This window comes from Vulpes vulpes, chromosome 3 (genome assembly GCF_048418805.1).
Source record: "Vulpes vulpes isolate BD-2025 chromosome 3, VulVul3, whole genome shotgun sequence".
Lineage (NCBI taxonomy): Eukaryota > Metazoa > Chordata > Mammalia > Carnivora > Canidae > Vulpes > Vulpes vulpes.
In genome coordinates this window covers 57,609,905-57,634,614 of record NC_132782.1, presented here as the reverse complement: position 1 = coordinate 57,634,614, position 24,710 = coordinate 57,609,905, and the positions used below count along the sequence as shown (strand labels likewise).

The window sequence follows — 24,710 nt, the reverse complement described above, 5'->3', positions numbered from 1 at the left end:
CTGGTGTACTCCAGTTGTGTGAACCAAAATAGTAAGAGCTCTCAGGCCTTCATTTCCACATAGCTGAAGCCATCATAATTTATTGCCTTTTCGGGTCCTTTTCAAAGCAGTAGTATGTTTGGTCCCTCCTCCTTTTCCCTTACACCTACTCCCAATCCAACAGCAAATTCTGAATGCCCTGTCTCCGAAACATATGTGATATTTATGCGTTCTCTCCATATCTAGCACCACCGCCCTATCTAGGTGCCCAGTAGCTTTTGCTGAGAACGACTGCAGTGGTCCTCTTCAAGTAAACCTTGCCCCATCCAGCCCATCCCCCACATTGCCACAAGAATGATTTCATTAAATACACTACAGTAAGTCTATCCAAGACCCTTCATTCTCAGTTGATAAACTCACTTCTTATTTCACCGAGAAAAGAGAAGCAAATTAAAGAGAACCTCTTCAAAGTTCTGTCACCACATCTAGCCACATACCTGTGCCCACATTCACCCATTCTGGCTTTTTTATTGTTGTTCCAGATGAATTGTTTCTGTGCCTATCTAAAGGCAACCCTCCCACTTGTCTTCTAGATCCCATTCCTTCTTACCTCATTGATGACATTGCTCATATGATTCTTTCCTCTCCAGCATCACCAGTTTTTCCTTCTCTACTCACCTACTTATCCTCACCAACAAATACATTACAATCAATTATACAATAAAAAGAAAACTCTCTTTAAACCTCACCCACCCACCATTCCCTCCAGTACTCTTTCCACACTGAATTTCTCCCTAAACTGCAAATTCATGTATTCAACAGCCCATGTAACACTTCTACATAGATGTCTGAAAGCCATCTCAACCTGAGCTCCTAATCTTCCCCAAACCAGTCCTTTGTGAAGTCTTCCTCATCTTGGTGAATGATAACTCCATCCTTCCAGCTCCTCAGATCAAAAACCTTGATTCTTCCTTTTTTTCTCATCAGCAAATTCTGTTATTTCACTGCACCTACTTTTGGACTTCTTTTCATCAACTGTACTGCTGGTTTAAGCTACCATCCCCCATCTTCCAAATTATTGCAATAGCCTCCCAATCAGCCTCCTTACTCTTTCTGCCCTTGCCTCCCTTCAATCTATTCTCAACACAGCAGCTGGAGCAATCCTTTTAAATGTGAGTTAGATGATGCCTCTCCTCTGCTCAAAACCTTGTATGACTCCCCATCTCATGCAGAGTGAGTGTCGAAATCCTTAGAATAGTGTAATATTCCCTACATGATCTGAGCCCATTTATCTCTTGGACCTCATTGCCCTCTGTACTTCTCTATATGTATCTCACTCCAGCTGTACTGGTGTCCTTGCTATTTCTTAAAAATATCAAGAATGCTTCTGCCTCAGGATCTTTGCACTTGCAAAGTACATGGAAATTTTACCCCTAGACATCTTCAAGGATCACTTTCTCACTTCTTAAGGTCTTTGCCAAAATTTACCCTCTCAATGGGACCTTCCTTGATGCCCTATATGAATTTGCAACTTCTCCCAACCCTGCAAACCAGACACCCTGTATTTTCCTGTCCTGTTTCATTTTCCTCTGTAGCAACTGCATCATCTAACATACAGCATTTTAGCTTTATGAGCAGGGAAATTTTTATCTGTTTTGTCCAGGGTTATACCCTTATGCCTAGAATAGTGCTTTACAGGGTGCACTCAAAACTTTTTAGGGGAATGAGTAAAAAAAAAAATTCAAAACCTTCTGTCTGGTGTCAGTGAGGGTAAAGGGAAAAAGTTACTGTCATATTCTGCTGATTAAAATACAAATGTTAACAACTTTCTGGTTGCTAATTGGGCAGTAAGGATCCAAAACGCTAAAAATGTTGCTATTACTCAACCCAGTAACTATAGTTTTATACTGGGCCAAAGAAAACATTTGCATAAAAATGTTTATTGCAGCACTCACTGCAGTAACAAAAATATTGGAAACAATAATAAATGTAAAACAAGAAAGATAAGAAAGGAGGATAAACTATAGAACAGTATACCTATATTATGGAATTTTATTCATCCAGTCATGATAATATTTTAGAAGCATATATAATGATATACAAAGCTGTTAATAGACATTATATAATAAAATTAAGTTTTGTAAGATTATAATATACACAGAGAAAATGATTGGAAGTAGAATTTCTAATTCTGATTTCCATGCAACTGCTCCCCCTTCAACTCTTTTAGTAGCTACTACAAGCCCTTAAACTCCCTCTTTCCTCACCTTTCAGAGAAGCAGCTTCTTCCAACACTCCAGGCCTTCATTTAGAGTTAGCTAGAGTCAATATCATAAGCAATTACCGTGAACATCTCAGGATCTACCAAGCACCTCTGTGTTAAGGCTAATGAATTAGGAGACTGCAGAATTACAACCATATAAATAGAATATTCAAAAAATTAAGGTTATTTATAGTGTACCAACTAAAGATACACTTTCTTTATGGAGACCTCTGTCATCACTAGTAGAAACTTAGCGAAAGTGGGTAATTGGTTTGAGTAAGCAAACCTACTGAAGAGTGAAGAAAAGTTCACAAGATGAAATGACTAATCTGTTTTTATATAACTACAAAAGGTCTCCAACATTTCAATTACTATATTAAGTAAGCAACAATGACTAGTTTCAAAAAGGACAAAATATTCATTGTAGTGAATTCATGTTAAGAAAACACCACTTTGAGGAAGGAACCAAGATAGTGACATAGGAAGCTTCTGAACTTCCCTCTTCCCACAGACACTCTTAATGTACAGTTATACACAGACAGAGTATTCCAGAAACTGACTTCTACACACCATGTGAATAAAAGAATGGCTACCTCAAAATAAGTAAGAGGGGCACCTGGGTGGCTCAGTGGTTGAGCATCTTCCTTTGGCTTGGGTCATGATTCCAGGGTCCTGGGATCAAGTCCCACATCAGGGTCCCTACAGGGAGCCTGCTTCTCCCTCTGCCTATGTCTCTGCCTCTCTCTGTGTGTCTCATGAATAAAAAAACAAAATCTAAAAAAACAAACAAACAAACAAACAAAAACAGTAAGAGAGACCGAGATAAACTATTATCATCAATCCCACCCCTAGCATGGCACCATACACTCAGGAAGGAACCCCCAACTCCCAGCTTGTCCCTGAGGAGCAAAGGGATTGGGCTGCACATCTAGCACCCTATCTTTTAAGGATTCCATCTGAGATATGGGCTGTCAAATGTCTAGCTCTGAAAGCTAACAGGGCTTAGCTCCCCAAGATCTACAGGACTATGGCAAACAAATAAATAGTTCTTAACAAGATCACAAGCACTCACCATATGTACACCACCTACATACACACACACACACACACAGAGAGAGAGAGAGAGAGAGAGAGAGAGAGAGCCCAGGCTTCAGTGCACAGGGAGCAGGTAAAAATGCTTTTTTCCAGTTTTTCCTGGAAGGTTTCCCCTGGCTTAAATACATTTTCTCAGCTACTATTTGAGGGTCTGGCTCTAATCAGACTGCTTCTAAGTGTTGACTGCAATCCTCTCCTTTGGGACACTGATAGATCTTGGCATACTCTCAAATATTGGGTGTCACGAAGAACAGAGATGGTGGCTAAGCAATCACAAAAGTTTGAGAAACAATGAGGAGCTCAGGCTGGACTAATTGACAAGGCTTATCTCCTCTATGACACCAGTCTGTTAAGAATGGGAGAAGTGAGGGGCACCCACATGGTGTAGTCTGTTAAGCATAGGACTCTTGGTTTCAGCTCAGGTCATGACCTCAGGGTAGTGAGATCAAGCCCACATCAGGCTCTGTGCTTGGTGTAGAGACTACCTGAGATTCTCTCCCTCTTCCTTTGCCCTTCCCTCTGCTCATAACTCTTTCTCTCTTTCTGAAATAAATAAATCTTTAAAAAAAAAAAGAATGGGAGAGGTAACTATTTTATATAATACAGAGAAACCAAGACAGAGAGCCAAGGAAAATAAAGAAACATAGGAATGTGTTTCAAACAGAGGAACAAGATAAATCTTTAGAACTGGTCTTAATGAAATGAAGGTAAGTGATTTACCGAATACAGACTTTAAATAATGGTCATAAAGGTTTTCACCAAGATCAGAAGAGCAATGCATAAACAAGGCAAGAATTTCAACAAATAGATAGAAAATACTCTAAAGTACCAAACAGAAATCACAGAGCTAAAGAAAATAATAACTAAATTATAAAATTCAATCGAGGGGTTCAATAGCAGACTAGATCAGTTGGAAGAAATCTGTGATCAGCGAACTCAGAGACAGGGCAATGGAATTCATCAAATCAGAAAAACAAGAAAAATAATTAAAAAGAGTGGAGATAGTATAAAGGACCTATAAGACAACATCAAGCAGACCTGTAGATCCCCTTTAGAGTTCCCAGAAAAAGAAAAGAGAGAGAGAAAGGGACAGAAAGTTTATCTGAAACAATAATACCCTAAAAAAAATCCCTAATGTGAGCAAAGAAACAGACAGCCAGATTCAGGAAGCATAAAGAGTACTATAGAAGATGAACCTAAAGAAATTCACACTTAGCTACAAGAGAGCCCCCATAAGTCTTTGAGCAGATTTTCAGTAGAGACTTTGCAGACAAGTAGGGAGTGGGATGATATATTTAAAGTAATGAAATAAAAAAAAGCTACCAACCAAGAAAAACTTACCTGGTAAAGTTGTCCTTCACTTCAGAATCGAAGGAGAGATAAAGAATTTTTCAGATAGCAAAACTTGAAGGAGTTCATCAACACTAGATCATCTTTACAGGAAATGTAAAAGGGAGTTAGCTCTTCAAGCTGAAATGGAAGCACATTAATTAGTAGAATGAAAACATGTGAAAGTATAAAACTAATTGGTGAAAGTAAATACAAACTAAATCCACAATAGACTCATATTATAATGGTGGTAGGTAAGTTACCTATAATTCTAGTATAAACTTTAAAAGACAAAAGCATTAAAAATAACTATAACTACAATAATTGGTTAATGGATACATAGTATTAAAAGATGCAAATTATAACACCAAAAACAAAATAGTGGGATGCCTGGATGGCTCAGTAGTTGAGCATCTTTGGCTCAGGGCGTGATCCTAGCGAGTCCCACATCAGTCTCCTTGCATGGAGCCTGCTTCCCCTGTGTCTGCCTCTCTCTCTGCCTCTCTCTGCGTCTCTTATGAATAAATAAATAAAATGTTTTTTTTAAATACATAAAATAGGGATCCAGGGGAGGGTGTAAAAATCTAGAGCTTTCATATGCATTTGAAGTTAAGTTGTTATTAGCTTAAAATAGACTGTTTACAACTATAAAATGCTTTGTGTGGGGATCCCTGGGTGGCTCAGTGTTTTAGTGCCTGCCTTTGGTCCAGTGTGTGATCTTGGAGTCCCGGGATCAAGTCCCACATTAGGTTCTCTGCATGGAGCCTGCTTCTCCCTCTGCCTATGTCTCTGCCTGTCTCTCTCTGTATCTCTCATGAATAAATAATAAAATCTTTAAAAAAAATGTTTTGTGTAAGCCTTATGGTAACCACAAAGCAAAAAACTATAGCCAAAATACAAAATAAAGAGAAGGAATAAAAACATACCACTACAAAAATACACTAAATCACAAAGGAAGAGAGCAAAAGAAGAAGAAAAAAAAAAACAAAGGAATTACAAACAACTAGGAAACAATTTACTTATTTGAACATAGTATTGGAAGTCCTAACCAGAGCAGTCAGGTAAGAAAAAGAAATAAAAAGTATCCAAAACAGAAAGGAATAAGTAAAATTATCTCATGTTTGTAATATCAAGGAGACATGATATTACATGCAGAAAATTCTGAAGATTCCACCAGAAAACTGTTAGAACTAATAAACAAATTGAGCAAAGTTACAGGATACACACCCAATATGCAAAAATCAGTTATATTTTTATACACTAACAACAAACTATCTGAAAGAGAAATTAAGAAAATCATTTCATTTATTATTGCATCAAAAGGAATAAAACACTTGGGAATAAATTTAACCAAGGAGATGAAAGACACTGAAATCTATAAGACATGAAAGTCATTAATGAAAAAAATAAATAAATAAATAAATAAATAAATAAATAAATTAAAAAAGTCATTAATGAAAGAATTTGAAGACAATGCAAATAAATGGATATACCCTGATAATAGACTGGAAGAATTAATATTGCTAAAATGTCAATGCTACCTGAAATAATCTACATATTTGATACAATCTCTATCAAAACTCCAATGACATTTTTCACCGAAATAGAACAAATAATCCTAACATTTGCATGGAACCAACCACAAAAGCCCATAAATAGCTAAAACAATCTTAAGATGAATAAAGTTGGACACATCACATTTCCCATTTTCAAATTATATTACAAAGCTATAGTGATTAAAATAGTATGGTATTGGCTTAAAAACAGTCACATAGATCAATGTAATAGAGAACCAGATATAAATTCATGCATACATGGCCAATTAGTTTTTTATAAAGGAAACATGAGTATACAATGGGGGAAAGATAGTCTCTTCAATAAATTATGCTGAGAAAACTGGATATCTTCATACAAAAGAATAAAACTGGATCCTATCTTATACCACACACACAAGAAAATCAACTGAAAATATATTAAATACTTGAACATAAGACCTGAAACCATAAAACTCCTAAAAGGAAATATAGGGAATAAGATCCTTAACATCAGCCTTAGCAATGATTTTTTGGATTTGACACCAAAAACAAAGGCAATAATAAACAAGTGGGTCTACCTCAGACTAAAAAGCTTCTGTGCAGTGAAGGAAACCATCAACAGAACGAAAAGGCAACCTATGGAGTGGGAGACAATATTTTTAAACGATGTACCCTACATGACTACATATTCTACAACATTTTCATTACTACTACAGACTACATATTTTATTAATTTACAAAATACAGAAGGAACTGATACAACTCAATAGCAAAAAACCAAATGACTCAATTTAAAAATGGTCAAAGACCTGAATAGGCATTTTTCCACAGAAGAGTCACAAATGGCCGACAGATACAGGATTCAGCACTTCCCTACAATACACATGTTCAACACCACTAATGATCAGAGAAATGTAAATCAAAACCACAATGAGATATCATCTCACACTTGTTAGGATATCTGTTATCCAAAAGACAAGGTAACAAATGCTGGTGAGGATGTGCAGAAAAGAAAACTTTTGTACACTGCTGGTAATGTAAACTGGTTCAGCCACTATCTAAAGCAAATGGAGTTTCCTCAGGAAGCTAAAAATACAACTGCTATATGATCCAGGAATCCTATATCTGGGTATATAGCCAAAGGAAATGAAATTATTAGCTGGAAAAGATGTCTGCTCATTGCAGCATTATTGGCAATAGCCAAGATATGGAAACAACTTAAGTGTTCATCGACAAATGAATGGATAAAGAAAACATCACACACACACACACACACACACACACACACAAATGGTGTTTTGTTCAGCCTTAAAAAAAAGAAGAAAATTGTACTATCTGTGACAACACAGATGAACTTGGAGGCATTATGCTAGGTCAAGGAAGCCAGACAGAGAAAGACAAATACTGAATGATATCACTTATATGTGGTATTAAAAATAAGTTGAAGAGCAGCCCAGTGGCCCAGCAGTTTAGCACCACCTTCAGTCCAAGGCATGATCCTGGAGACCTGGGATCGAGTCCCATGTCAGGCTCCCTGCATGGAGCCTACTTCTCCCTCTGCCTGTGTCTCTACCTCTCTCTCTCTCTCTGTCTCATGAATAAATAAATAAAATATTATTTAAAAAATAAATAAAAATAAAAATAAGTTGAATTCATAGAAACAGAGAGTAGAATGGTGGTTGTCAGGAGTTGGGAAGTGGGAAATAGGGAGAGACTGGTAAAAGGGTACAAACTTTCAGTTACAAGATGAAAAGTTCTGAGGATCTAATGTATTACATGATAACTATAGTTGTTAATATTGTATCATATAATGGAAATCTGCAAAGAGAGTAGAATTTAAGTGTTCTCACCAAAAAAGAAAAAAAAAAATATGTGAGGTAGTTATCCTTTTACAGTGCATACCTGTAACAAATCAGCATGTCATATACTTTTAAAATATTACAATTTGGTCAGTTATACCTCTATAAAACTGAAGGAAAAATAATAAAAGACCACTTCTTCATTATGCAGTAACCTTCCAAGGAGCTGAAATCACTAAAGGAATTTGAATCCACACATTCAAAGCAAATGGCAAATATCCTGACTAATTCTACATCCAAAAATTGGCAGAGTCCTCTAAGTTGCCATAAGTTGTGATTGAGCCCATTATGATGCTAACACTGTGAGAGCCTATAGGAGTATAAAAGAAAAAAGAAAGAGAGGAAAGAGAGTAGAAAGTAGAGGAGAAGACAGCATGTTCCTGTCCTACAGGTGCTTGTAACCGGTCCTGGGGAACCCTCAGAGCCTTAGTCTAGAAATGAGCGAGTGTTAAGGTCTCAACTGGTCCCTGTGCCTCCAGCCCTCACTATTCTCTGTCCATTCTTCATACAACTGAGTGATTGCTTATAAACACAATTCAGAGCCTGTGCTGAGAAATGTGAAATCTTTTCATGACTTCTTGTTTCACTTACCAAGGGGTGGGGGGAGGGGGTCCACACTCCTCATCAAAATGCCACAAAGGCTTACATGTCCTGGGCCCTGCTGACTTCTGAGACCCCATCTCCTAGCACACATCTCCACCCTCAGCAGCATCAGATGCACTGTCAAGCTCTGACTTCTGTCCTGGCCAGTCCTCCTTCTGATACAGCTAGCTGTTTGTTTTCAGTAAGATCTTGGGTCCTGTGTTAACCCCTGAGAAAGGTCTTCTTCTAACCGTCCAGCATCAGCCAGCACCTCAGCCCACCTGCAACACTCTCTGGCATGCATGCATTTTCTTCACAGCACTTTTCACCACCTGAAATTGCCATACTGACTTATGCCCTTACTTATTATCCGTTTCCTCCTACTAGAAAGTCAATTCCACGAAAGCACAGCCTACGCCTGTATTGCCCACTACATGTACGTGGCTTCAATAAATAGTTATGGAATGAGTGAATGAACGAAAGGTAGGCAGAGGGAGCATAGCAGTGTTGACTAGAGTTAACTAAGAAGACTCCAGAAAGTCAATGGGCCTTGAAAGACAAAGAGTGGGAATCTACTCAAAATCTGAATGGGCTAACTCTCCTTCACTCTTTTTCTCACTGGTAATGCCCACCTCCCTCGGCGTCTGCAAAAGTCAAGCAATTAATGCAGAAAACAATGCTACGTGCTTATTGAACTGAATGGCTTTATTTTTAAACAATTCCACGTGGATGTGTTTTACTTCTGGGCAGAAGCAATAAGGGTCAGAGTAGGGTTCACACAGGCTCTTCTAGTGTAGACCAGGAGTGCCCCAGATAGAGGCTACTCTATGTCTAGAGCAAAGACCAAATGAAGCAGGGCTACAGGTAAACCAAACTGTGTGGAGGTAAGAAGAAGAAAATAATCTCCACATGAGTGACTTTCCCATCTCTGAGCCTCAAGCCTAACCCAACAAAAATATATGGAATGTGTGATTTTAGCTTTTGTGACTTAAATGCTGTAGTGTTTGCCCCAGACAAGTTTTTGGCTTCTGTGTTATGCTTTTGTTTCTGGGAATACTTACACAAAGAAAAGAAATTTAAGGCTTAATCTCTCTCTCCATTAGATATCCAGACTCCCAAAGTTTGAAACCATTACTACTTCAAATAATGGCACTCCATTTCCATCCCATGGTCCCTAACACTATGTCATTTCAACCACAACCAGGTGGGATACCAAAAGGGATTATGTGTGCAGTAAGGATGAGATATGTGCAGAAAACCCCTTAAGAAGCAAAGATCCTCTTTCTATTCATTTCCTTAATAATAATGAACACGACAAGAAAAAGGCAAATGGAAGAGCGGCAAGAAGCATTTGCTGGATAGTTTGGGAACTAAGATGTTGACAGATCCCTAGTATAACAACAGGTCTTGATCCTGGTGTTTGTCAGTCTAACACTAAGATTGTGATACATTTTTACCTGACATATTATGTCCTGAATAAAAAAAAAACTTCAAGGCCAAGGAAAAACTTGGTAAATAAGAAGGAAAAAGAGCTGTCTAAAGATAGTAAAACCGGGGTGCCTGGGCGGCTCAGTCAGATAAGCCTCTGTCTTCAGCTCAGGTCATGATCCAGGGGTCCTGGGATGGAGCCCCACTGCTGGGTCTCTGCTCAGCGGGGAGCCTGCTTCTCTCTCTCCCTCTGCTGCTCTTCTCCCTCTCCATCTGCCTGCTTGTGCTCTCTCTCTCTCTGTCAAATAAATAAAATCTTTTAAAAAATAAAAGTAAAACTGCCTCAACTCTTAGATTACAGAGTATTCACTATAACAAATTTGTGTGTGTGCTAGAGTCACAAATGCAAAGTATGCATTTTTTTAACTTCTGAAAATCAAAAAGTACTCACACACACACATAAACACACACATTTGCACTTTGTAAAGGGAAAGGAGATTTGCCACACATGTGAAAAAAGTTTTATTTTTTAAAAATATTTTTTATTTATTTATTCATGAGAGTCACAGAGAGAGGCAGAGACACAGGCAGAGGGAGAAGCAGGCTTCAGGCAGGGAGCCTGATATGGGACTTGATCTTAGGACCTTGGGATCATGACCGAAGCCAAAGGTAGACGCTCAACCGTTGAGCCACCCAGGCATCCCCTTTTTTTATTTTTTAACACTTTTTATTATGAAAAAAGTTTAAACCCTGATTGTATAAAGCAGTTGATGAAATAATAGGAAAGACAACCATCACAATAATAGATAAGTGAACAATACCAAAAAGCAATCGACAAAACAAGAAATTCAACTATCTTACTAACATTTATTCACTCAATCAGCAAATATTTATTGAGTGCCAAGTATGTGCCTGGTGTTACACAAGACACCAGGTCTATATGGTGATGAGCAAAAAAAAACCCGCCCTACTCGGAAAGAGCTCTTAGTATAATATTAAACCTGACTCATAATCAGAGAAATTCAAATTAAAATAATGTTCTATCTATTGAATGTCTTCGATTTACATCCTATAAATTTGGCAAGATACACTACGGAAGCTTAAAATTTTTCGTGCGCTTTGTGCTGGTAATTCCATACCTGGGTATTTTGCATCAGAAAGATGCAAAAAGATTTTTGAACAAGTATGTTAATTGTGCTGTTTACAATGGTGGAAGCTGAAAATCACCTCAACGCTCCGCAACTGAGAATTTTTTCTGAAATATTTAATATCATTGGAAAATCCTCAGCAAAAAAAAAAAAAAAAAAAAATGTGGTTGAAAAAAATCATGGTACAGAACTGGAGACAGAGCAGGATATGGATGCGTGGGTGGACATCTACACACACACACATATATATGTATGTATGTATGTTTTCTACATTTCCTACAGTTAAACTATCTAATAATTAAGAATAAAAAGCTTTTAAAATAACCAGCATGAATGCTTCTGACAGCCGTGCCATCCACGTAATTTGATTGCCAAGCAAGCCGTCTGCATAGGCTCCTTTGAATGCTCACAGTCTGGATACCTTTGGGAGCGTGCTTGGCCCAAGAAAACCTTCGGAAAGTTGGAAGCAGCGCACAGTCTCTTCACTACTTGAGCAATAAAACGCCCTTTCAAAGGGAGGCTCCAAGTTGAGCCTGACATTCACCTCGGCCTTTATAAGGTGACACGGACCATGAAATCCCTTAAAATCCCAGAGCCCCGAGTTCGACTCCGGACGGGGACCTCCTGGTGGGGCCGGGACTCCCCCCCCCGCCCCCCGCGGTCCGCGGTCCGCGTCCTGCCTGCGGGCGGCCCCGCGGCCTCGGGCTCTCGGCCCCACGCGAGCCGGGCCCGGGCCTCCGCCGGCCGAGGGTTCCGACCGAGTAAGCGCTCGGCGGTCGCTGAGGCTCGGGGCGAATCCTGGCCTCGCCGTTGCATCCGCTGCGAACTCCGCGTGCGGCGCGAGGCAGCCAGGTCCCGTGCGGCCGCCCCGGCCCGAGGAAGCCCGAGCCCAGCGGGAAGGCGCGGCCGCCCTTGCCCCTCCCCGCCGCGCCTCTTCCGCGCCCCGCGGGCTTCGGCGCTCGGCCGCGAAGCCGCCTTCCTCCCGCGCCGCCCGGCGAGCGGCGGACAGCGGCGGGGGCGCGGGGCTCGGGGCGCTGCGCTGGCGGCGGCCGCGCCTGGGCCTGGGCCTGCGCCTGGGCCTGGGCTGGCGGGTCGCGGCCCGCGCTGGGCGCCGTCTGCGCGGCGTTCCCGGCTCGGCTCGGCTCGGCTCGGCTCGGTCTCCTTCTCTTTTCTTTTCCTTTTTTTTTCCTTCCTTTCCTTTCCTTTCCTTTTATTTCTTTCGCTTTCTTTTCTTTTCTTTCTTTTTCTTTTCTTTTTCTTTCTGCTCTTCAGTGTTTTTTCTTTTTTCTTTCTTTTCTTTTTTTCTTTTTCTTTTCTTTCCTTCTTTTCTTTCTTTTCTTTTTCTTTCTGCTCTTCAGTGTTTTTTCTTTTTTCTGTTCTTTTCTTTCTTTCCTTTTCTTTTTTCTTTTTCTTTTCTTTTTCTTTCTGTTCTTCAGTGTTTTTTTCTTTTTTCTTTTCTTTATTTTTCTTTTCTTTTTCTGTTCTTTCTTTTCTTTCTTTTTCTTTCTGCTCTTCAGTTTCTCTTCTTTTTCTTTCTGCTCCTCAGTGTTTCTTTTCTTTCTTTTTTTCTTTTTCTTTCTTTCTGCTTGTCAGTGTTTTTTTTTCTTTCTTTTCTTTCTTTCTTTCTGCTCTTCAGTGTCTTTTCTTTCTTTCTTTCTTTCTTTCTTTCTTTCTTTCTTTCTTTCTTTCACTAGGAAAGGTGAGCGTGGCCCCTTTGAAGGTTTCCTTTAAGAAGGTGAAAAACGAATTCTAACCCCCCCCCCCCCCCCCCCCCCCGCTCCCGTCCCCATCCTTGTATCTGCGGCCCGCGCCACTGCTGACTTGGAAACAGCTCCCGGGGGGTTGGGAACGTTCGGAGATTTCCGTCCCGACCCAGGGATAAAGACAGCGCCTGTGTGTTGGGGCTTAACGTTATACCTGAAATTCTGTTTATCCAAGAAGCAAGGTGAATTCCGTGTCGCCCATTCCGACGAAGGCCTGAGCGTTTGCGGTAGAGCTGCCTACAGGTCCCCGAACCGCCGACCACGGAGCTCTAACTGCGAATCCTGTTGCCCCCAACTCAGCCCATCTTTTGTTTAATCACTTCATTTTGTAGCTTGGAGACCAAAACGAGATCTTAAGTGAAACTCAGCACATTTCTGTTCCGTTTTTAAGTGTGGGTTAATCTCGAGTGGGTTGCAGTCACCGTAGGGACGGGCGGACGGCTTCGGCCCTGCGCGCCCTTGGGCCCGCGTCCCCCGTCCCCGTCCCCGTCCCCGTCCCGGTCCCCGTCCCCAGGGCCGAGGGCAGCGAGCCCGCGCTGCTTCGCCGCTCGCCGCCGCCACAGCGCCGCGGGCCTTTCAGCGACGAGCTTGGAGCGCCCCCCCGTGGGACACGGTGAGCACTGCAGTGGCTGTCGCACAGGTGAGCCCGCCCCGCGGCGGGATCTGGGGCGCCCCGTGGCTCGGGCCTCCGCACGCCAGGAGGTCGGATGTTACTTTTCCGTTAACAAACACCTGTGCGTGGAATCTCGCTCCTTTTCCTCCATGGAGACAAATATTGGTTGGGAAGAGTGAATGCATGAATCCTTTTGTTTGCTCACAAAGCCTTCCAGCTGGTAAAACGCGAGAACATTGGTTTTCTCACCAAACCCTTAGCTGTGTTAGTCCCCTTTCTGACACTTTGGAACAGATAGACCGAAGTGACAAGCACGCACAGGTGTTATCTCACGGACCAGCCCTCAGCGGTTGGCAGTGGCTGAAGGAAGAGTTGATGTGATGAGTGAGCAAGCTGCAGAAAGGAATTTAATTACTCAGTGCCCCAGGAGCAGAAGGCTGCTTAGTGACCTATAATAGTGCTGGGCCCTGGCGAGTTGTCACTGAGTTTGTTGAATTTATTTCAGTCTTTGTTTTCATCTCAAAAGTCGAAACGGTGTGTACTCATCATATCTCTTTCACTGTCCCTAACAATAAACCCCACTCTGACTTATGTGATAATACATTGTTGCTGCAGCCTCTACCCTGTTTCTCTAAATGCTGACCCAGTCCATCCTTAGGCTATCCTATTCCTCAAACTTTCTTTTGATCTGTGCACCTCTGCATGCTAGTGCTCCCCCCAATCATGCAACTTCTAAGTAAGGACGAACAGAAGGGGGTAATTAAGAATTATGGTGGCATAAAATGGAGCTCTCCTGGGCCAACTGGGACATGTGGTCACCCTACTTGTAAACCCTAAAGTTTAAGGTCACTGTGCGCTCCTGGAATATAGTGAGCCGCTGAGTAACTGCAAACCTACTAATCTCACATCTTCATGAATTCCCCTCGATAAATGTTCTTTACAAACAGTGTGTGTTCAATTCACTCTTGTTTGCTCAACCGCCACTGATATGTCTAACTACAAATCCCAGATCCTTCAAGCTTCCCACTAACTCCTGGAGGAAACTTAGGTAACAGCCATAGAAGGTTGCCCACTGCTATACCCTCTGAAGTTGAGCCCAGAGAAGACATTTAAATACCCAGGAGCCCAGAACAGGTGTGCCTCCTTTTATGCAAATGGTATGTCCCTGAAAAAGTATACATCCTCAGAACCACATTTTTTATACACTGTAGAAACTGGGCTAAGTAATGAAACCTTGTAGTAAAGTTGCATAAAATTGTTTACAATCCTTTTAAAATGCAAATAATGTATTATTTCCAAATCTGGATTTTTTTATTTTTTATTTTTTTTGTAGAATTGATTCTCTTTAATTTTTTTTTTTATTCATGATAGTCACACACACACAGAGAGAGAGAGAGAGGCAGAGACACAGGCAGAGGGAGAAGCAGGCTCCATGCACCGGGAGCCCGATGTGGGATTCGATTCCGGGTCTCCAGGATCGTGCCCTGGGCCAAAGGCAGGTGCTAAACCACTGCGCCACCCAGGGAACCCCAGAATTGATTTTCTTAAAGCAGAAAGTGTAACCTAGAACTTTGATTTCCCTCAAGTTATACTGTAGATGGAGATATTTTCATTAGGATGCTTTTAACTGCAAGGAACCAAACTATCTATCATATCTGTCTTATATAGATAGTCTCCAACTTATGATGGTTCGACTTATGACTTTCTGACTTTACAATGGTGTGAAAGCAATTCACATTCAATAGAAACCACACTTCAGATTTTGAATTTTGATCTTTTCCTGGGCTAGTAATATGTGGTACGGTACTCTCTCATGATGCTGGGCAATGGCAGTGAGCCACAGCTCTCAGTCAGCCACACAGTTAGGAAGATGAACAGCTGATACACTGACAACCACTCTGTACCCATACAACTTTCTGTTTTTCACCCTCAGTACAGTATATTTATTGAGTATAAATTGCATGAGATATTCAACCCTTTATTATAAAATAGATGATTTTGCCCAACTGTCGGCTAGTGTAACTGTTCTGGGCACATTCAAGGCAGGTTAGGCCAAGTTATAATGTTTGGTAGGTTGGGTGTATTAAATGCATTTTCAAGTTATGATATTTTCAACTTTCAGCGGTTTATCAGGATGTAACACCATTGTAAATCAAGGAAGGTCTTTACAATGAAGATAATGCATTGCCTTTTATAAATGAAGATTCCAGCTAGTTTCAAGCAAGGTTTGATCTAGAGGCTCCAATAGTGTCACCAAAAGTGTTAGATTCTTCCTATTTCCCATTTCTCTACTCCATCTTTCCAGGTATTGGCTTCACCCTTAGGGTGAATGAATTAAATCATCAAGATTATCAGAGCTGTATGAAGGTGGTAACTGAATGTTCTCTAGGAAGGAATAAAAGATGAAAATGGCTGAGTCATTCGAATTAAGATATTTTTTTCATGAAATAATCTGTAGATTAAACAATATTTAAAGAAAAAAATTTGTCCTTGTTGTGAGCCTGTTGAGGATCACAGTAGAGGAAGCTGTTCTCTCTTTGGGTATGTTACAATATTTAGTGTGGTAGGAAGAGGAAGCTGTGGTGAATGCCAACACATCCCCCAGGCCTCACACATTACAGGAGACCAATGTGCTAGGAGAACAATAGGTCCTGCCTCTGTGATGTACTGGGAAATAACCAAGACCCAGAGATGGGAGTGAACATGAACTTTGTAAAAACTAAAAAGGCACTTCAAAAATGTAAATGAGGATCAAGCCTATGCATGCCCAGTCTTGTTTATTTGTCAAAAAACAGCACTTGCAAATCAGTCTTACACAGAACTTCAACCATTCCAGACCAACTAGGCCACCCAATAAAGACTCTGTGGTGCAATTTCAGAAAGCTCACTTTGTTCTGTTACTCACAGCTTCTTCTTGCCTGAATATGGTGTTTTCTGAACTGAGATACACCTATGGCAAAGGACACATTGTATATTGTAGGAAAATATAACTGGTATATCAAGCTCATGATTTTACAAGGATTATTGTTTAGGATGAGATTGCAGTTGATGTATTGGTGGTATTTCTCCTTACACTATCTGTTTTTAACTTTAAGTATAGGATTCAGAAAGGCCTATTAATCTTTACACAGTCAGCCTTACCCTTAAAAGCGAATCTATACACTGTTACATTCACGAAAAATCTTTGAATACACTGGACATGTATCATGGGCAAAGAGAACATTTTTATGAATTTTTAAAGACTGTCAACCTTTATTAATGTCAAGCCATTGAATTGTTAAAAAAAAAAAAAGAAAAGTTTTATTTAACTTTTTAAAGAGATGGAGCTCATTGGCTTTCACTCAGTAATGTTCTCACTCCTCTATTTGTTTTGCAAGAAACTTCAAGTCTCTTCTGTATGTAATCTTCAATCTGCCAAATTGTATGCATGACTTGTGTTGGTGTTAAAAGATAATTGCTCATTTGAACATTCTAAATCTAGCCTTCCATGGCAAGTTTACATTCCACATGCAAGATAAAGTAAATGGGAAGATCATAAAACTGGAGCTATAAGGAACACTGCTTGATCATGATGATTAAGATAGGTTTTGTTGTCTGAATTACCTTTTTAAAACCCAGCCGAAGAACTAGTTGTAAATATTTCAAGCCTTATTAAAGAGGCACTTGAACAAAAAAGGCCTCAGATTTCCACATCCGGCAGTAAAAAGAACTAAATATTCTGAAAAGTCTTCTGACCATAAAGCAAGTAGGTCCTGGATAAACCATCCTGTATTGCATTTCTGAATTTGTAAGAAAGAGGAAGAATCTTCAGGATACTCTTTCCAAAAGTAAATTTTTAAAATGCACATAAGCAGTAATGGAAAGAGAAAGGTGGACTGTCCTGAAGGCAAAAGCCAGTATCCGAGTTGTGAAAGCTGGATTAAGTCTTGGGCTAGAAGCAACCACAAGGGTTGAACTTGAGAGCCCACATGAAGCTGATATTCTTAAACAGAACTAAAATGTTGCAGGTCAGTAGTCTCCCTGTTTCCTAGACAAAGCAATAATAAATATTTCCTGGAGAAAGCCCCACTGCATTCCCAATCCCTACAGATTCAGAGCAAGCAAATACAAGTTTAAAACCAAGATCGGAAAATACGCATAGAAGACACCACTATTGCAAATCATCAGTAATGATAAACAGATTTAACCAAGGAAGTCACACTCTGGAATTGTCAGATACAGAATATAAAATTGCTATATATAAACTGTTTAAATAAAGATATTCAAAAAATGAGTAATTGTTAAGAGACTTTCAAAACTATCTGCAGATTTGAAAAATAAAAAAGAAAAAACTTTTAGAAATAAAAAATATGATTGTTGAAAACTTAAAAGGATGGGTTAGATTGCAGATTAGATGTTAATAAAGGAAGAATTGGTAAATTGGACAATATATCTGAAAGAAATAGCCAGGGTCCGGTGTAAAGAAAAAAAGATGATAAACATTAAAATAGATATGGAAAGATGCAGGGGATAAAATAAAAGATTTTACTATACATCCAGTCAGAGTCCTAGAAAAGAGAATAGAGAGAATGGAGGAGCTATAGTATCTGAGGAAAAAATGACCAAGATCTTTCCAGAATTGATGAGATACATTAAATCACAGATAAAGGAAGTCAATACATAATAAGCAAGACAAATTTTAAAAATCCACAAAGATACACATTCCAGTGAAATTACAAGCCGCAAAAGACAAAAAAAAAAAATTAAAAGCAACATGAGAGAAAAGGAATGATGTTTAGACTCTCAACACTGAAAACAGAGCAAAAGGGAATATTAACTTCAAAATGTCAAGAGAAATTAACCATCAATTTAAAATTATATATTCATCAAAACTATCTTTTCAGAAATAATGAGAATATAAAGACATTTTTAGTTGAGCAAAAACCTAGAGAGTTTGCCACCAACAGATCTTCACCATAGGAACTTCTAAAGAATATGTTTCAGTAAAAAAGAAAATTATTGCTAAGGGAAAGTCTGAAATGCAAAAAGAATAGTGAATAAATTGGTTAAGATGTGGATACATTTAAAATGATATCATATGTGTGAAAAAGAAAGAAAAGGACAAAAGAGAAAGAGGAGAAAGGGGGAAAGGAGGAGGAGAAGTAATTTACCATATTTAGAAAATAGAGTATATGGGGCTTCTGGGTGACTCAGTTGATTAAGTGTCTGCCTCTTGATTTTGGCTCAGGTCATGCATGATCTCAGGGTCATGGGGTTCCTCACTCAGCAGGGAGTCTGCTGGAGATTCTCTCTTTCTCCCTCTGCACTTCCCCCCTGCTCGCTTGCTTTCTCTCTCTCTCTTTCTCTCTCTCAAATAAATCTTAAAAAAAAAAATAGAGCATAGAACTAAACTTCTAGCCTCTAGTAACATCTAAATCAAAAGTGAGTAGCTAATGGAAAGTGTTCTAAGATCTTTGTATTTTTCAGGAGCACATGTATTATCTTAATTGAAACTTAATTAAATTGAATACATTTGATAAAATTTCAGTGTTAGTTACTAAAAGAAAATAATGTATTATTTAACTAGTAGGGAGAGAAAATTTGTGTTAAAAAAATTAACTAAAAAACTGAATTAATTTTAAAAAGGCAAGGGGATGATAGAAGCAAGAGTGAAACAGGAAAATTTACATTGATAGAAACAAGTAGTCCAAATGTAACAATAATAACAGTAAATGTAAATGAATTAAGCACAAGGTAAAAGAAAAATATTGTTATACTGTTTATGATAGTCATACCTAAAATATAAAGATACAGAAAGTAAAGAAAGTAATATAGAGAATAATATGTAAAGATTAAAAAATAAGTACCAAACAAATACCAATATAATGCAGAGATTGCTACATTAATATTAGTTAAAGCATAATGTAAGACAAAGAGCATTACTGGGAATAGAGAAGGTCACTATATAACAAGAAAAGTTTTCCTTTTTTTTTTAAGATTTTATTTATTCATGAGAGACACAGAGAGAGAGAGAGGCAGAGACACAGCCAGAGGGAGAAGCAAGCTCCACGCAGGGAGCCCGACGTGGGACTCCATCCTGGGTCTCCAGGATCACTCCCTGGACCAAAGGCAGGTAGGTGCTAAACTGCTGAGCCATCCAGAGATCCCTAAAATCTTAAAAAAAAAAAAAAATTATCATAAGATATTTTGGCACACCTCTAGTAATTATTGGTGGTCTAGAAAAAAATTAATACAGATAAAGGATATTTAAAGAATATATATCACAAAATTGTTATAATTAACATATTTTAAATTATGTGTCTGACAACTAGAGAATACACGCTCTTCTCAAGTCACAAGCAATATTTCCAAAACACAACTACTTAGCCGTAAATCAAGTATCAATACATCTCAAAGAATCAGTATCATTAAGACCATATTCTGTGACAATATAGTTGAAAGTCAAAGAACAATAATATAAACTTGATGACGTCTTAATAAGACGTCAAGCCATACATTCAGGAAGTCCCATGACTCTTAATCAGAATAACTACAAAGAAAATATAACCAGCATATCGGAGTAAAAGAGCTGAAAACCAAAGACAAAGAGCAAATCTTAAAAGTCTCTGAAAAGAAAAAACATTACCTTCAAAGGGACAACAGTAATATGAATAGCCATCTTCTCAACAGAAATTATGAAAGTCAAAAGATAACATGCTAAAAGAGAATAACAGAAATGTAGAGTTTCATATTCACCAAAAATAGTCATCAAAGATAAAAGTAAAATAAAGATAGATTCAGACACAAAAATTGGGTGAATTTATCCCTAGCAGATATTTACTAAAGGAAATGCTGAAGGGTGTTCTTTAGGCAGAAAGCTAGATAATCCCAGATAGAAGCCCAAAGATGAAAAAAAAAAAGGAAAAACAATAGAAAGGATAAGATATGGGTAAATATAAACGAATATTTATTATATAAAACAGGAAGACTATTGCATCATGGAGTATTAAATACATATATTATAGTGATAACAGAAATCAAAAGAGATGTAAGTAGAGTCAGTGTCCTAAAGGCTTTGTATCTAACACAGTCGCTGCTCTCAAAGTGTAGTCTCCATCACGTAATAAATTTAGAAATGCAGATTCTCAGGCCTCACCCCCAAACTCCTAAATCAGAAACCCAGGACCTAGCAATCTGTGTTTCAACAAATTTAAACCCTAAAGGCAATTGCATACTTAAGTTTGAGAATCACCAGCCTAGGAAATAGCAAAAATCCTCATTTACATAGAAATTTAATGATTCAAGTAACACACTGTTATCGCTTGGGCAAGCACTGTAAGCTTGGTACTTACATCCTCTTTTTCATGCCTGACAGTGGTTAACTTATGTCATCTCTTTTCTTCTCAGTTTAACTGGAGATTTATCCATTTTACTAATCTCTTCAAATAACGAGTTTTTCATTTCATTAGCTTTTCTCTATTGCTTTCTGTTTCCTATTTCATTGATTTCTGCTATCTTTATTGTTTCCCCTTATTCTGTTTATTTGGGGCTTGACTTTTTTCTTCTTCTAGTTTCTTAAGTTAAAAATCAATAAAGGGCATCTACAAAAATAATGTTATATTTAATATCATACTTCATGATAAAAGACTGATTGCTGGGGATCCCTGGGTGGCTCAGCTGTTTAGCACCTGCCTTTGGCCCAGGGCGTGATCCTGGAATCCCGGGATGGAGTCCCACATAGGGCTCCCGGCATGGAGCCTGCTTCTCCCTCCTCCTGTGGCTCTGCCTCTCTCTCTCTCTCTTTCTCTCTCTATCATAAATAAATAAATAAATAAATCTTAAAAAAAAAAAAGACTGATTGCTTTCCCTCTAAGATTAGGAACAAGATAAGGATGTCCACCTCAGTGCTATTCTACATCATAATGAGATCCAATGGAATAAAATAAGAGGGGCACGTTGGTGGCTTAGTTGGTTAAGCGGCTTCCTTCAGCCCAGGTCATGATCCCAGGGCCCTGGAATAGAGCCGCATGTCACACTCCCTGCTGAGCAGGGAGCCTGCTTCTTCCTCTCCCTCTGCCTGCCACTCTGCCTACTGTGCTCTCTCTCTTGCTTCTTGCTCGCTCTTGTTCTGTCTCGGTCTCGCTCTCTGTCAAATAAATAAAATTGTTAAAAATAAATAAAATAAAATAAGAAAAAAATAAAAGGCATACATATTAGAAATAAATAAGCCCACCTCTATTTATAGTAGGCCTAATTTTCTATGTAGAAAATCCTGAAGAATATTTTTTTTAAGATTTTATTTATTTATTCATGAGAGACACAGGGAAAAAGGCAGAGACATAGGCAGAGGGAGAAGCAGGCTCCCTGCAGGGAGCCTGATATGGGACTCAATCCCAGGGCCCCAGGATCATGACCTGAACTGAAGGCAGATGCTCAACCACTGAGCCACCCAGGTGTCCCCCAAAGAATATGTTTTTAAAAAGACTAAACTATAAGTTTAAAAGATTGCAGGATATACAGTCAATATAAAAAATCAATTATAATTCTACATACTATTAGTGAATAATTAGACATCAAAATTTAAAAGCAGAATTATTGGGATCCCTGGGTGGCTCAGCGGTTTAGCACCTGTCTTTGGCCCAGGGCGCGATCCTGGAGTCCTGGGATCGAGTCCCATGTCAGGCTCCCGGCATGGAGCCTACCTCTCCCTCCTCCTGTGTCTCTGCCTCTCTCTCTCTCTCTTTCTCTCTATATATATCATAAATAAATAATCTTTAAAAAAATAAAAATAAAAAACATAAAAGCAGAATTATTTACAATAGCATCAAAAAAATGAAATGCTCAGCGATAAATCTAGCAAAATAGTGCAAACGCTGTACACTGAAAAGTAAAAAGCAATGTTAAGAAAAATTAAAGAACTAAGAAAATGTACTGAATTGCACAGAATCAGAATACTCAATATTGTGAAGACATCAGTTCTTCCCAAAGAGATTTACAGATTCAACACATTCCCAATCAATATCTCAGCATACTCTTGTAGAAGTAATCAAGCTGATCCCAACATTTATATAGGGAAGAAAAAGACCTAGAACAACCTATTTCCCCATCAACCTATTTCTACCAACAGAGTCCCTATACCCAAGTTTCATACTATCTTATGGTTTGGAGTTTTCCCCTAACCAAATGTTTGTCCTACACTCATTGCTATATCTATTGCACACTGAACAGCCATACATTCTTTAAACCATGTATGATTACATGTTATTAAGAGCAATGGTCAACATAAATACATTTTAAAAAATTTTCCCATCTTGATTGATTTGTTGGAAGGAATCAAGAAATTCACATATCAATGTGTGAATTTACCATATAACCCTTTTTCTAGAAAATGAAAGCATGAATCTACTTTCTCACTCATAAGCAATGGAAGTATATTCTTTTCCATACTTTTCACAAGAGCTTCTATCACTAACATCTTCTGCTTTTCATATGATGTTTATGTAAAGATATATATATCAGTTATTGTAAGTCTATCAGAAAGGAAGATAGGGGGACACCTGGGTGGCTCAGCGGTTGAGCATCTGCCTTTGGCTCAGGGCATGATCCTGGGGTCCCTGGATCAAGTCCGCATCAGGTTCCCCGCAGGAAATCTGCTTCTCCCTCTGCCTGTGTCTCTGCCCCTCTCTCCATGTTTCTCATGAATAAATAAATAATTTTTTATTTTAAAAAGAGGGAAGATAGAGCATGTGTAAACAAAAACCTTAAAATGTGAATAGTGAGACCTTATTTTTAAAGCACCACCTATGTCATTTTCTGTTATGGACTTAACTGTATTCCCCCAAAATTCGTATGTGGAAACCTTAGCCTCAGTGTGACTATTTGGAAATAGGTGGTTAAGGTTAAATTTAAGTGATTTCATAAAGTGGGTTCCAAATGCAATGTGACTCATGTCACAAGAAGAAAAAACATCAGAGGGTCTGGTGAGGACAGTCCATGTAAGAACTGAGTGAGAAAGTGTCCATCTGTGAACCAAGCAGAGAGGCCTCAGGAGAAACCAGACTTTATGACACCTTGATCTTGGACTTCAAACCTCCAGAACTGTGGGGAAATAAACTTCTGTTGCTTACACCCATCTAGTCTGTGCTATTTTGTTATGGCAGCCTTGACGGAGTGAGACATTGCCTGTCACGCATTTGGCTCTTGTTCCTGCTTCCTCTATTTCTATGGATGTTTCTGTAAAATAATTAGCCAAAATTCATGCCGTTTGGCCTCTTGGCCCCTTACATTCTACCACCATTTGTTTGACAAAGTCATGTCTCCACCTCCTGTGTATGGCATGTCTCCAAAGCATCCTAGAAACTCAAGGTTGGTTTCTGCTGCACCTATTCGATTAGCTCATTTTGCAAGTTTCTGGGTCGATGCAGACTATCACAAAGCCTGCTTGGCCAAGGGACAGAAATCAGTAAGGAAGGAGACAGCAGGAACAACAGGGGTTGGGTTCAGAAACCTTGCCACACAGTGCGCTGGCTTTGTTGAGCTTCATGGCACAGGCCCATGTTCTGTAAACTTTTCATCTGCACACAAATTGCATTTCACAGCAATACTAAAAGGGTGGGTTACTGATGCTGCATGTGGGAGGTATGTGCACAAATCCTGTTATCAGATAATAGGATTACCATGCATGCCTCCTGAGCATGCTTTGAAAATTTACTCCTAACTCTACATATATAGCCGCAGGCCAGCCATTTTATTATACAACAAATAAAATTGCTGCCAAATCATTTTTAAAGCTGCTATTATTTTCCTCATTATTTCTACCATCATTTCTGAGTTGAGCTACAGCAACAGCCATATCAAGGTGGGCGTTTTCTTCTTCACCCTCACATCTATGCCATCCACCACCATCCACCCACCCAAGTAACACCAAACTATTTCTTACTCTTGTTTTGAAGCCCACAGGAAATTATAGGCCTTGAGGAATCTAAGGAGAAAAATCAACAGGGAAAAAAATGCCAGTTATTTTAGCAACAACAGATGAGATATCTTCTACAAAACATACAACCAGAAAGTTCTTTGAAATAGTCATTTACCATATGGGTTGTCACTGGCTTCAGTTTAACTGTTCCACTTTGTCTTA

At 39.1% G+C, this 24,710-nt stretch overlaps 1 long non-coding RNA gene across 3 annotated transcripts in view; it reads right to left on the bottom strand.

Moving 5' to 3' along the window:
• Positions 1-24,710, bottom strand: part of LOC112926236 (uncharacterized) — a 128,830-nt gene that overhangs the window by 46,318 nt on the left and 57,802 nt on the right. For 2 of the 3 annotated variants that reach the window (XR_003236287.2, XR_012000442.1), the window contains exon 2: positions 4,679-4,807. This is a non-coding gene — a long non-coding RNA (uncharacterized lncRNA). Of the gene's footprint in view, positions 1-4,678; positions 4,808-13,135; positions 13,471-24,710 lie in introns of those variants that run through there. The other variant, XR_003236288.2, reaches the window with a different exon arrangement.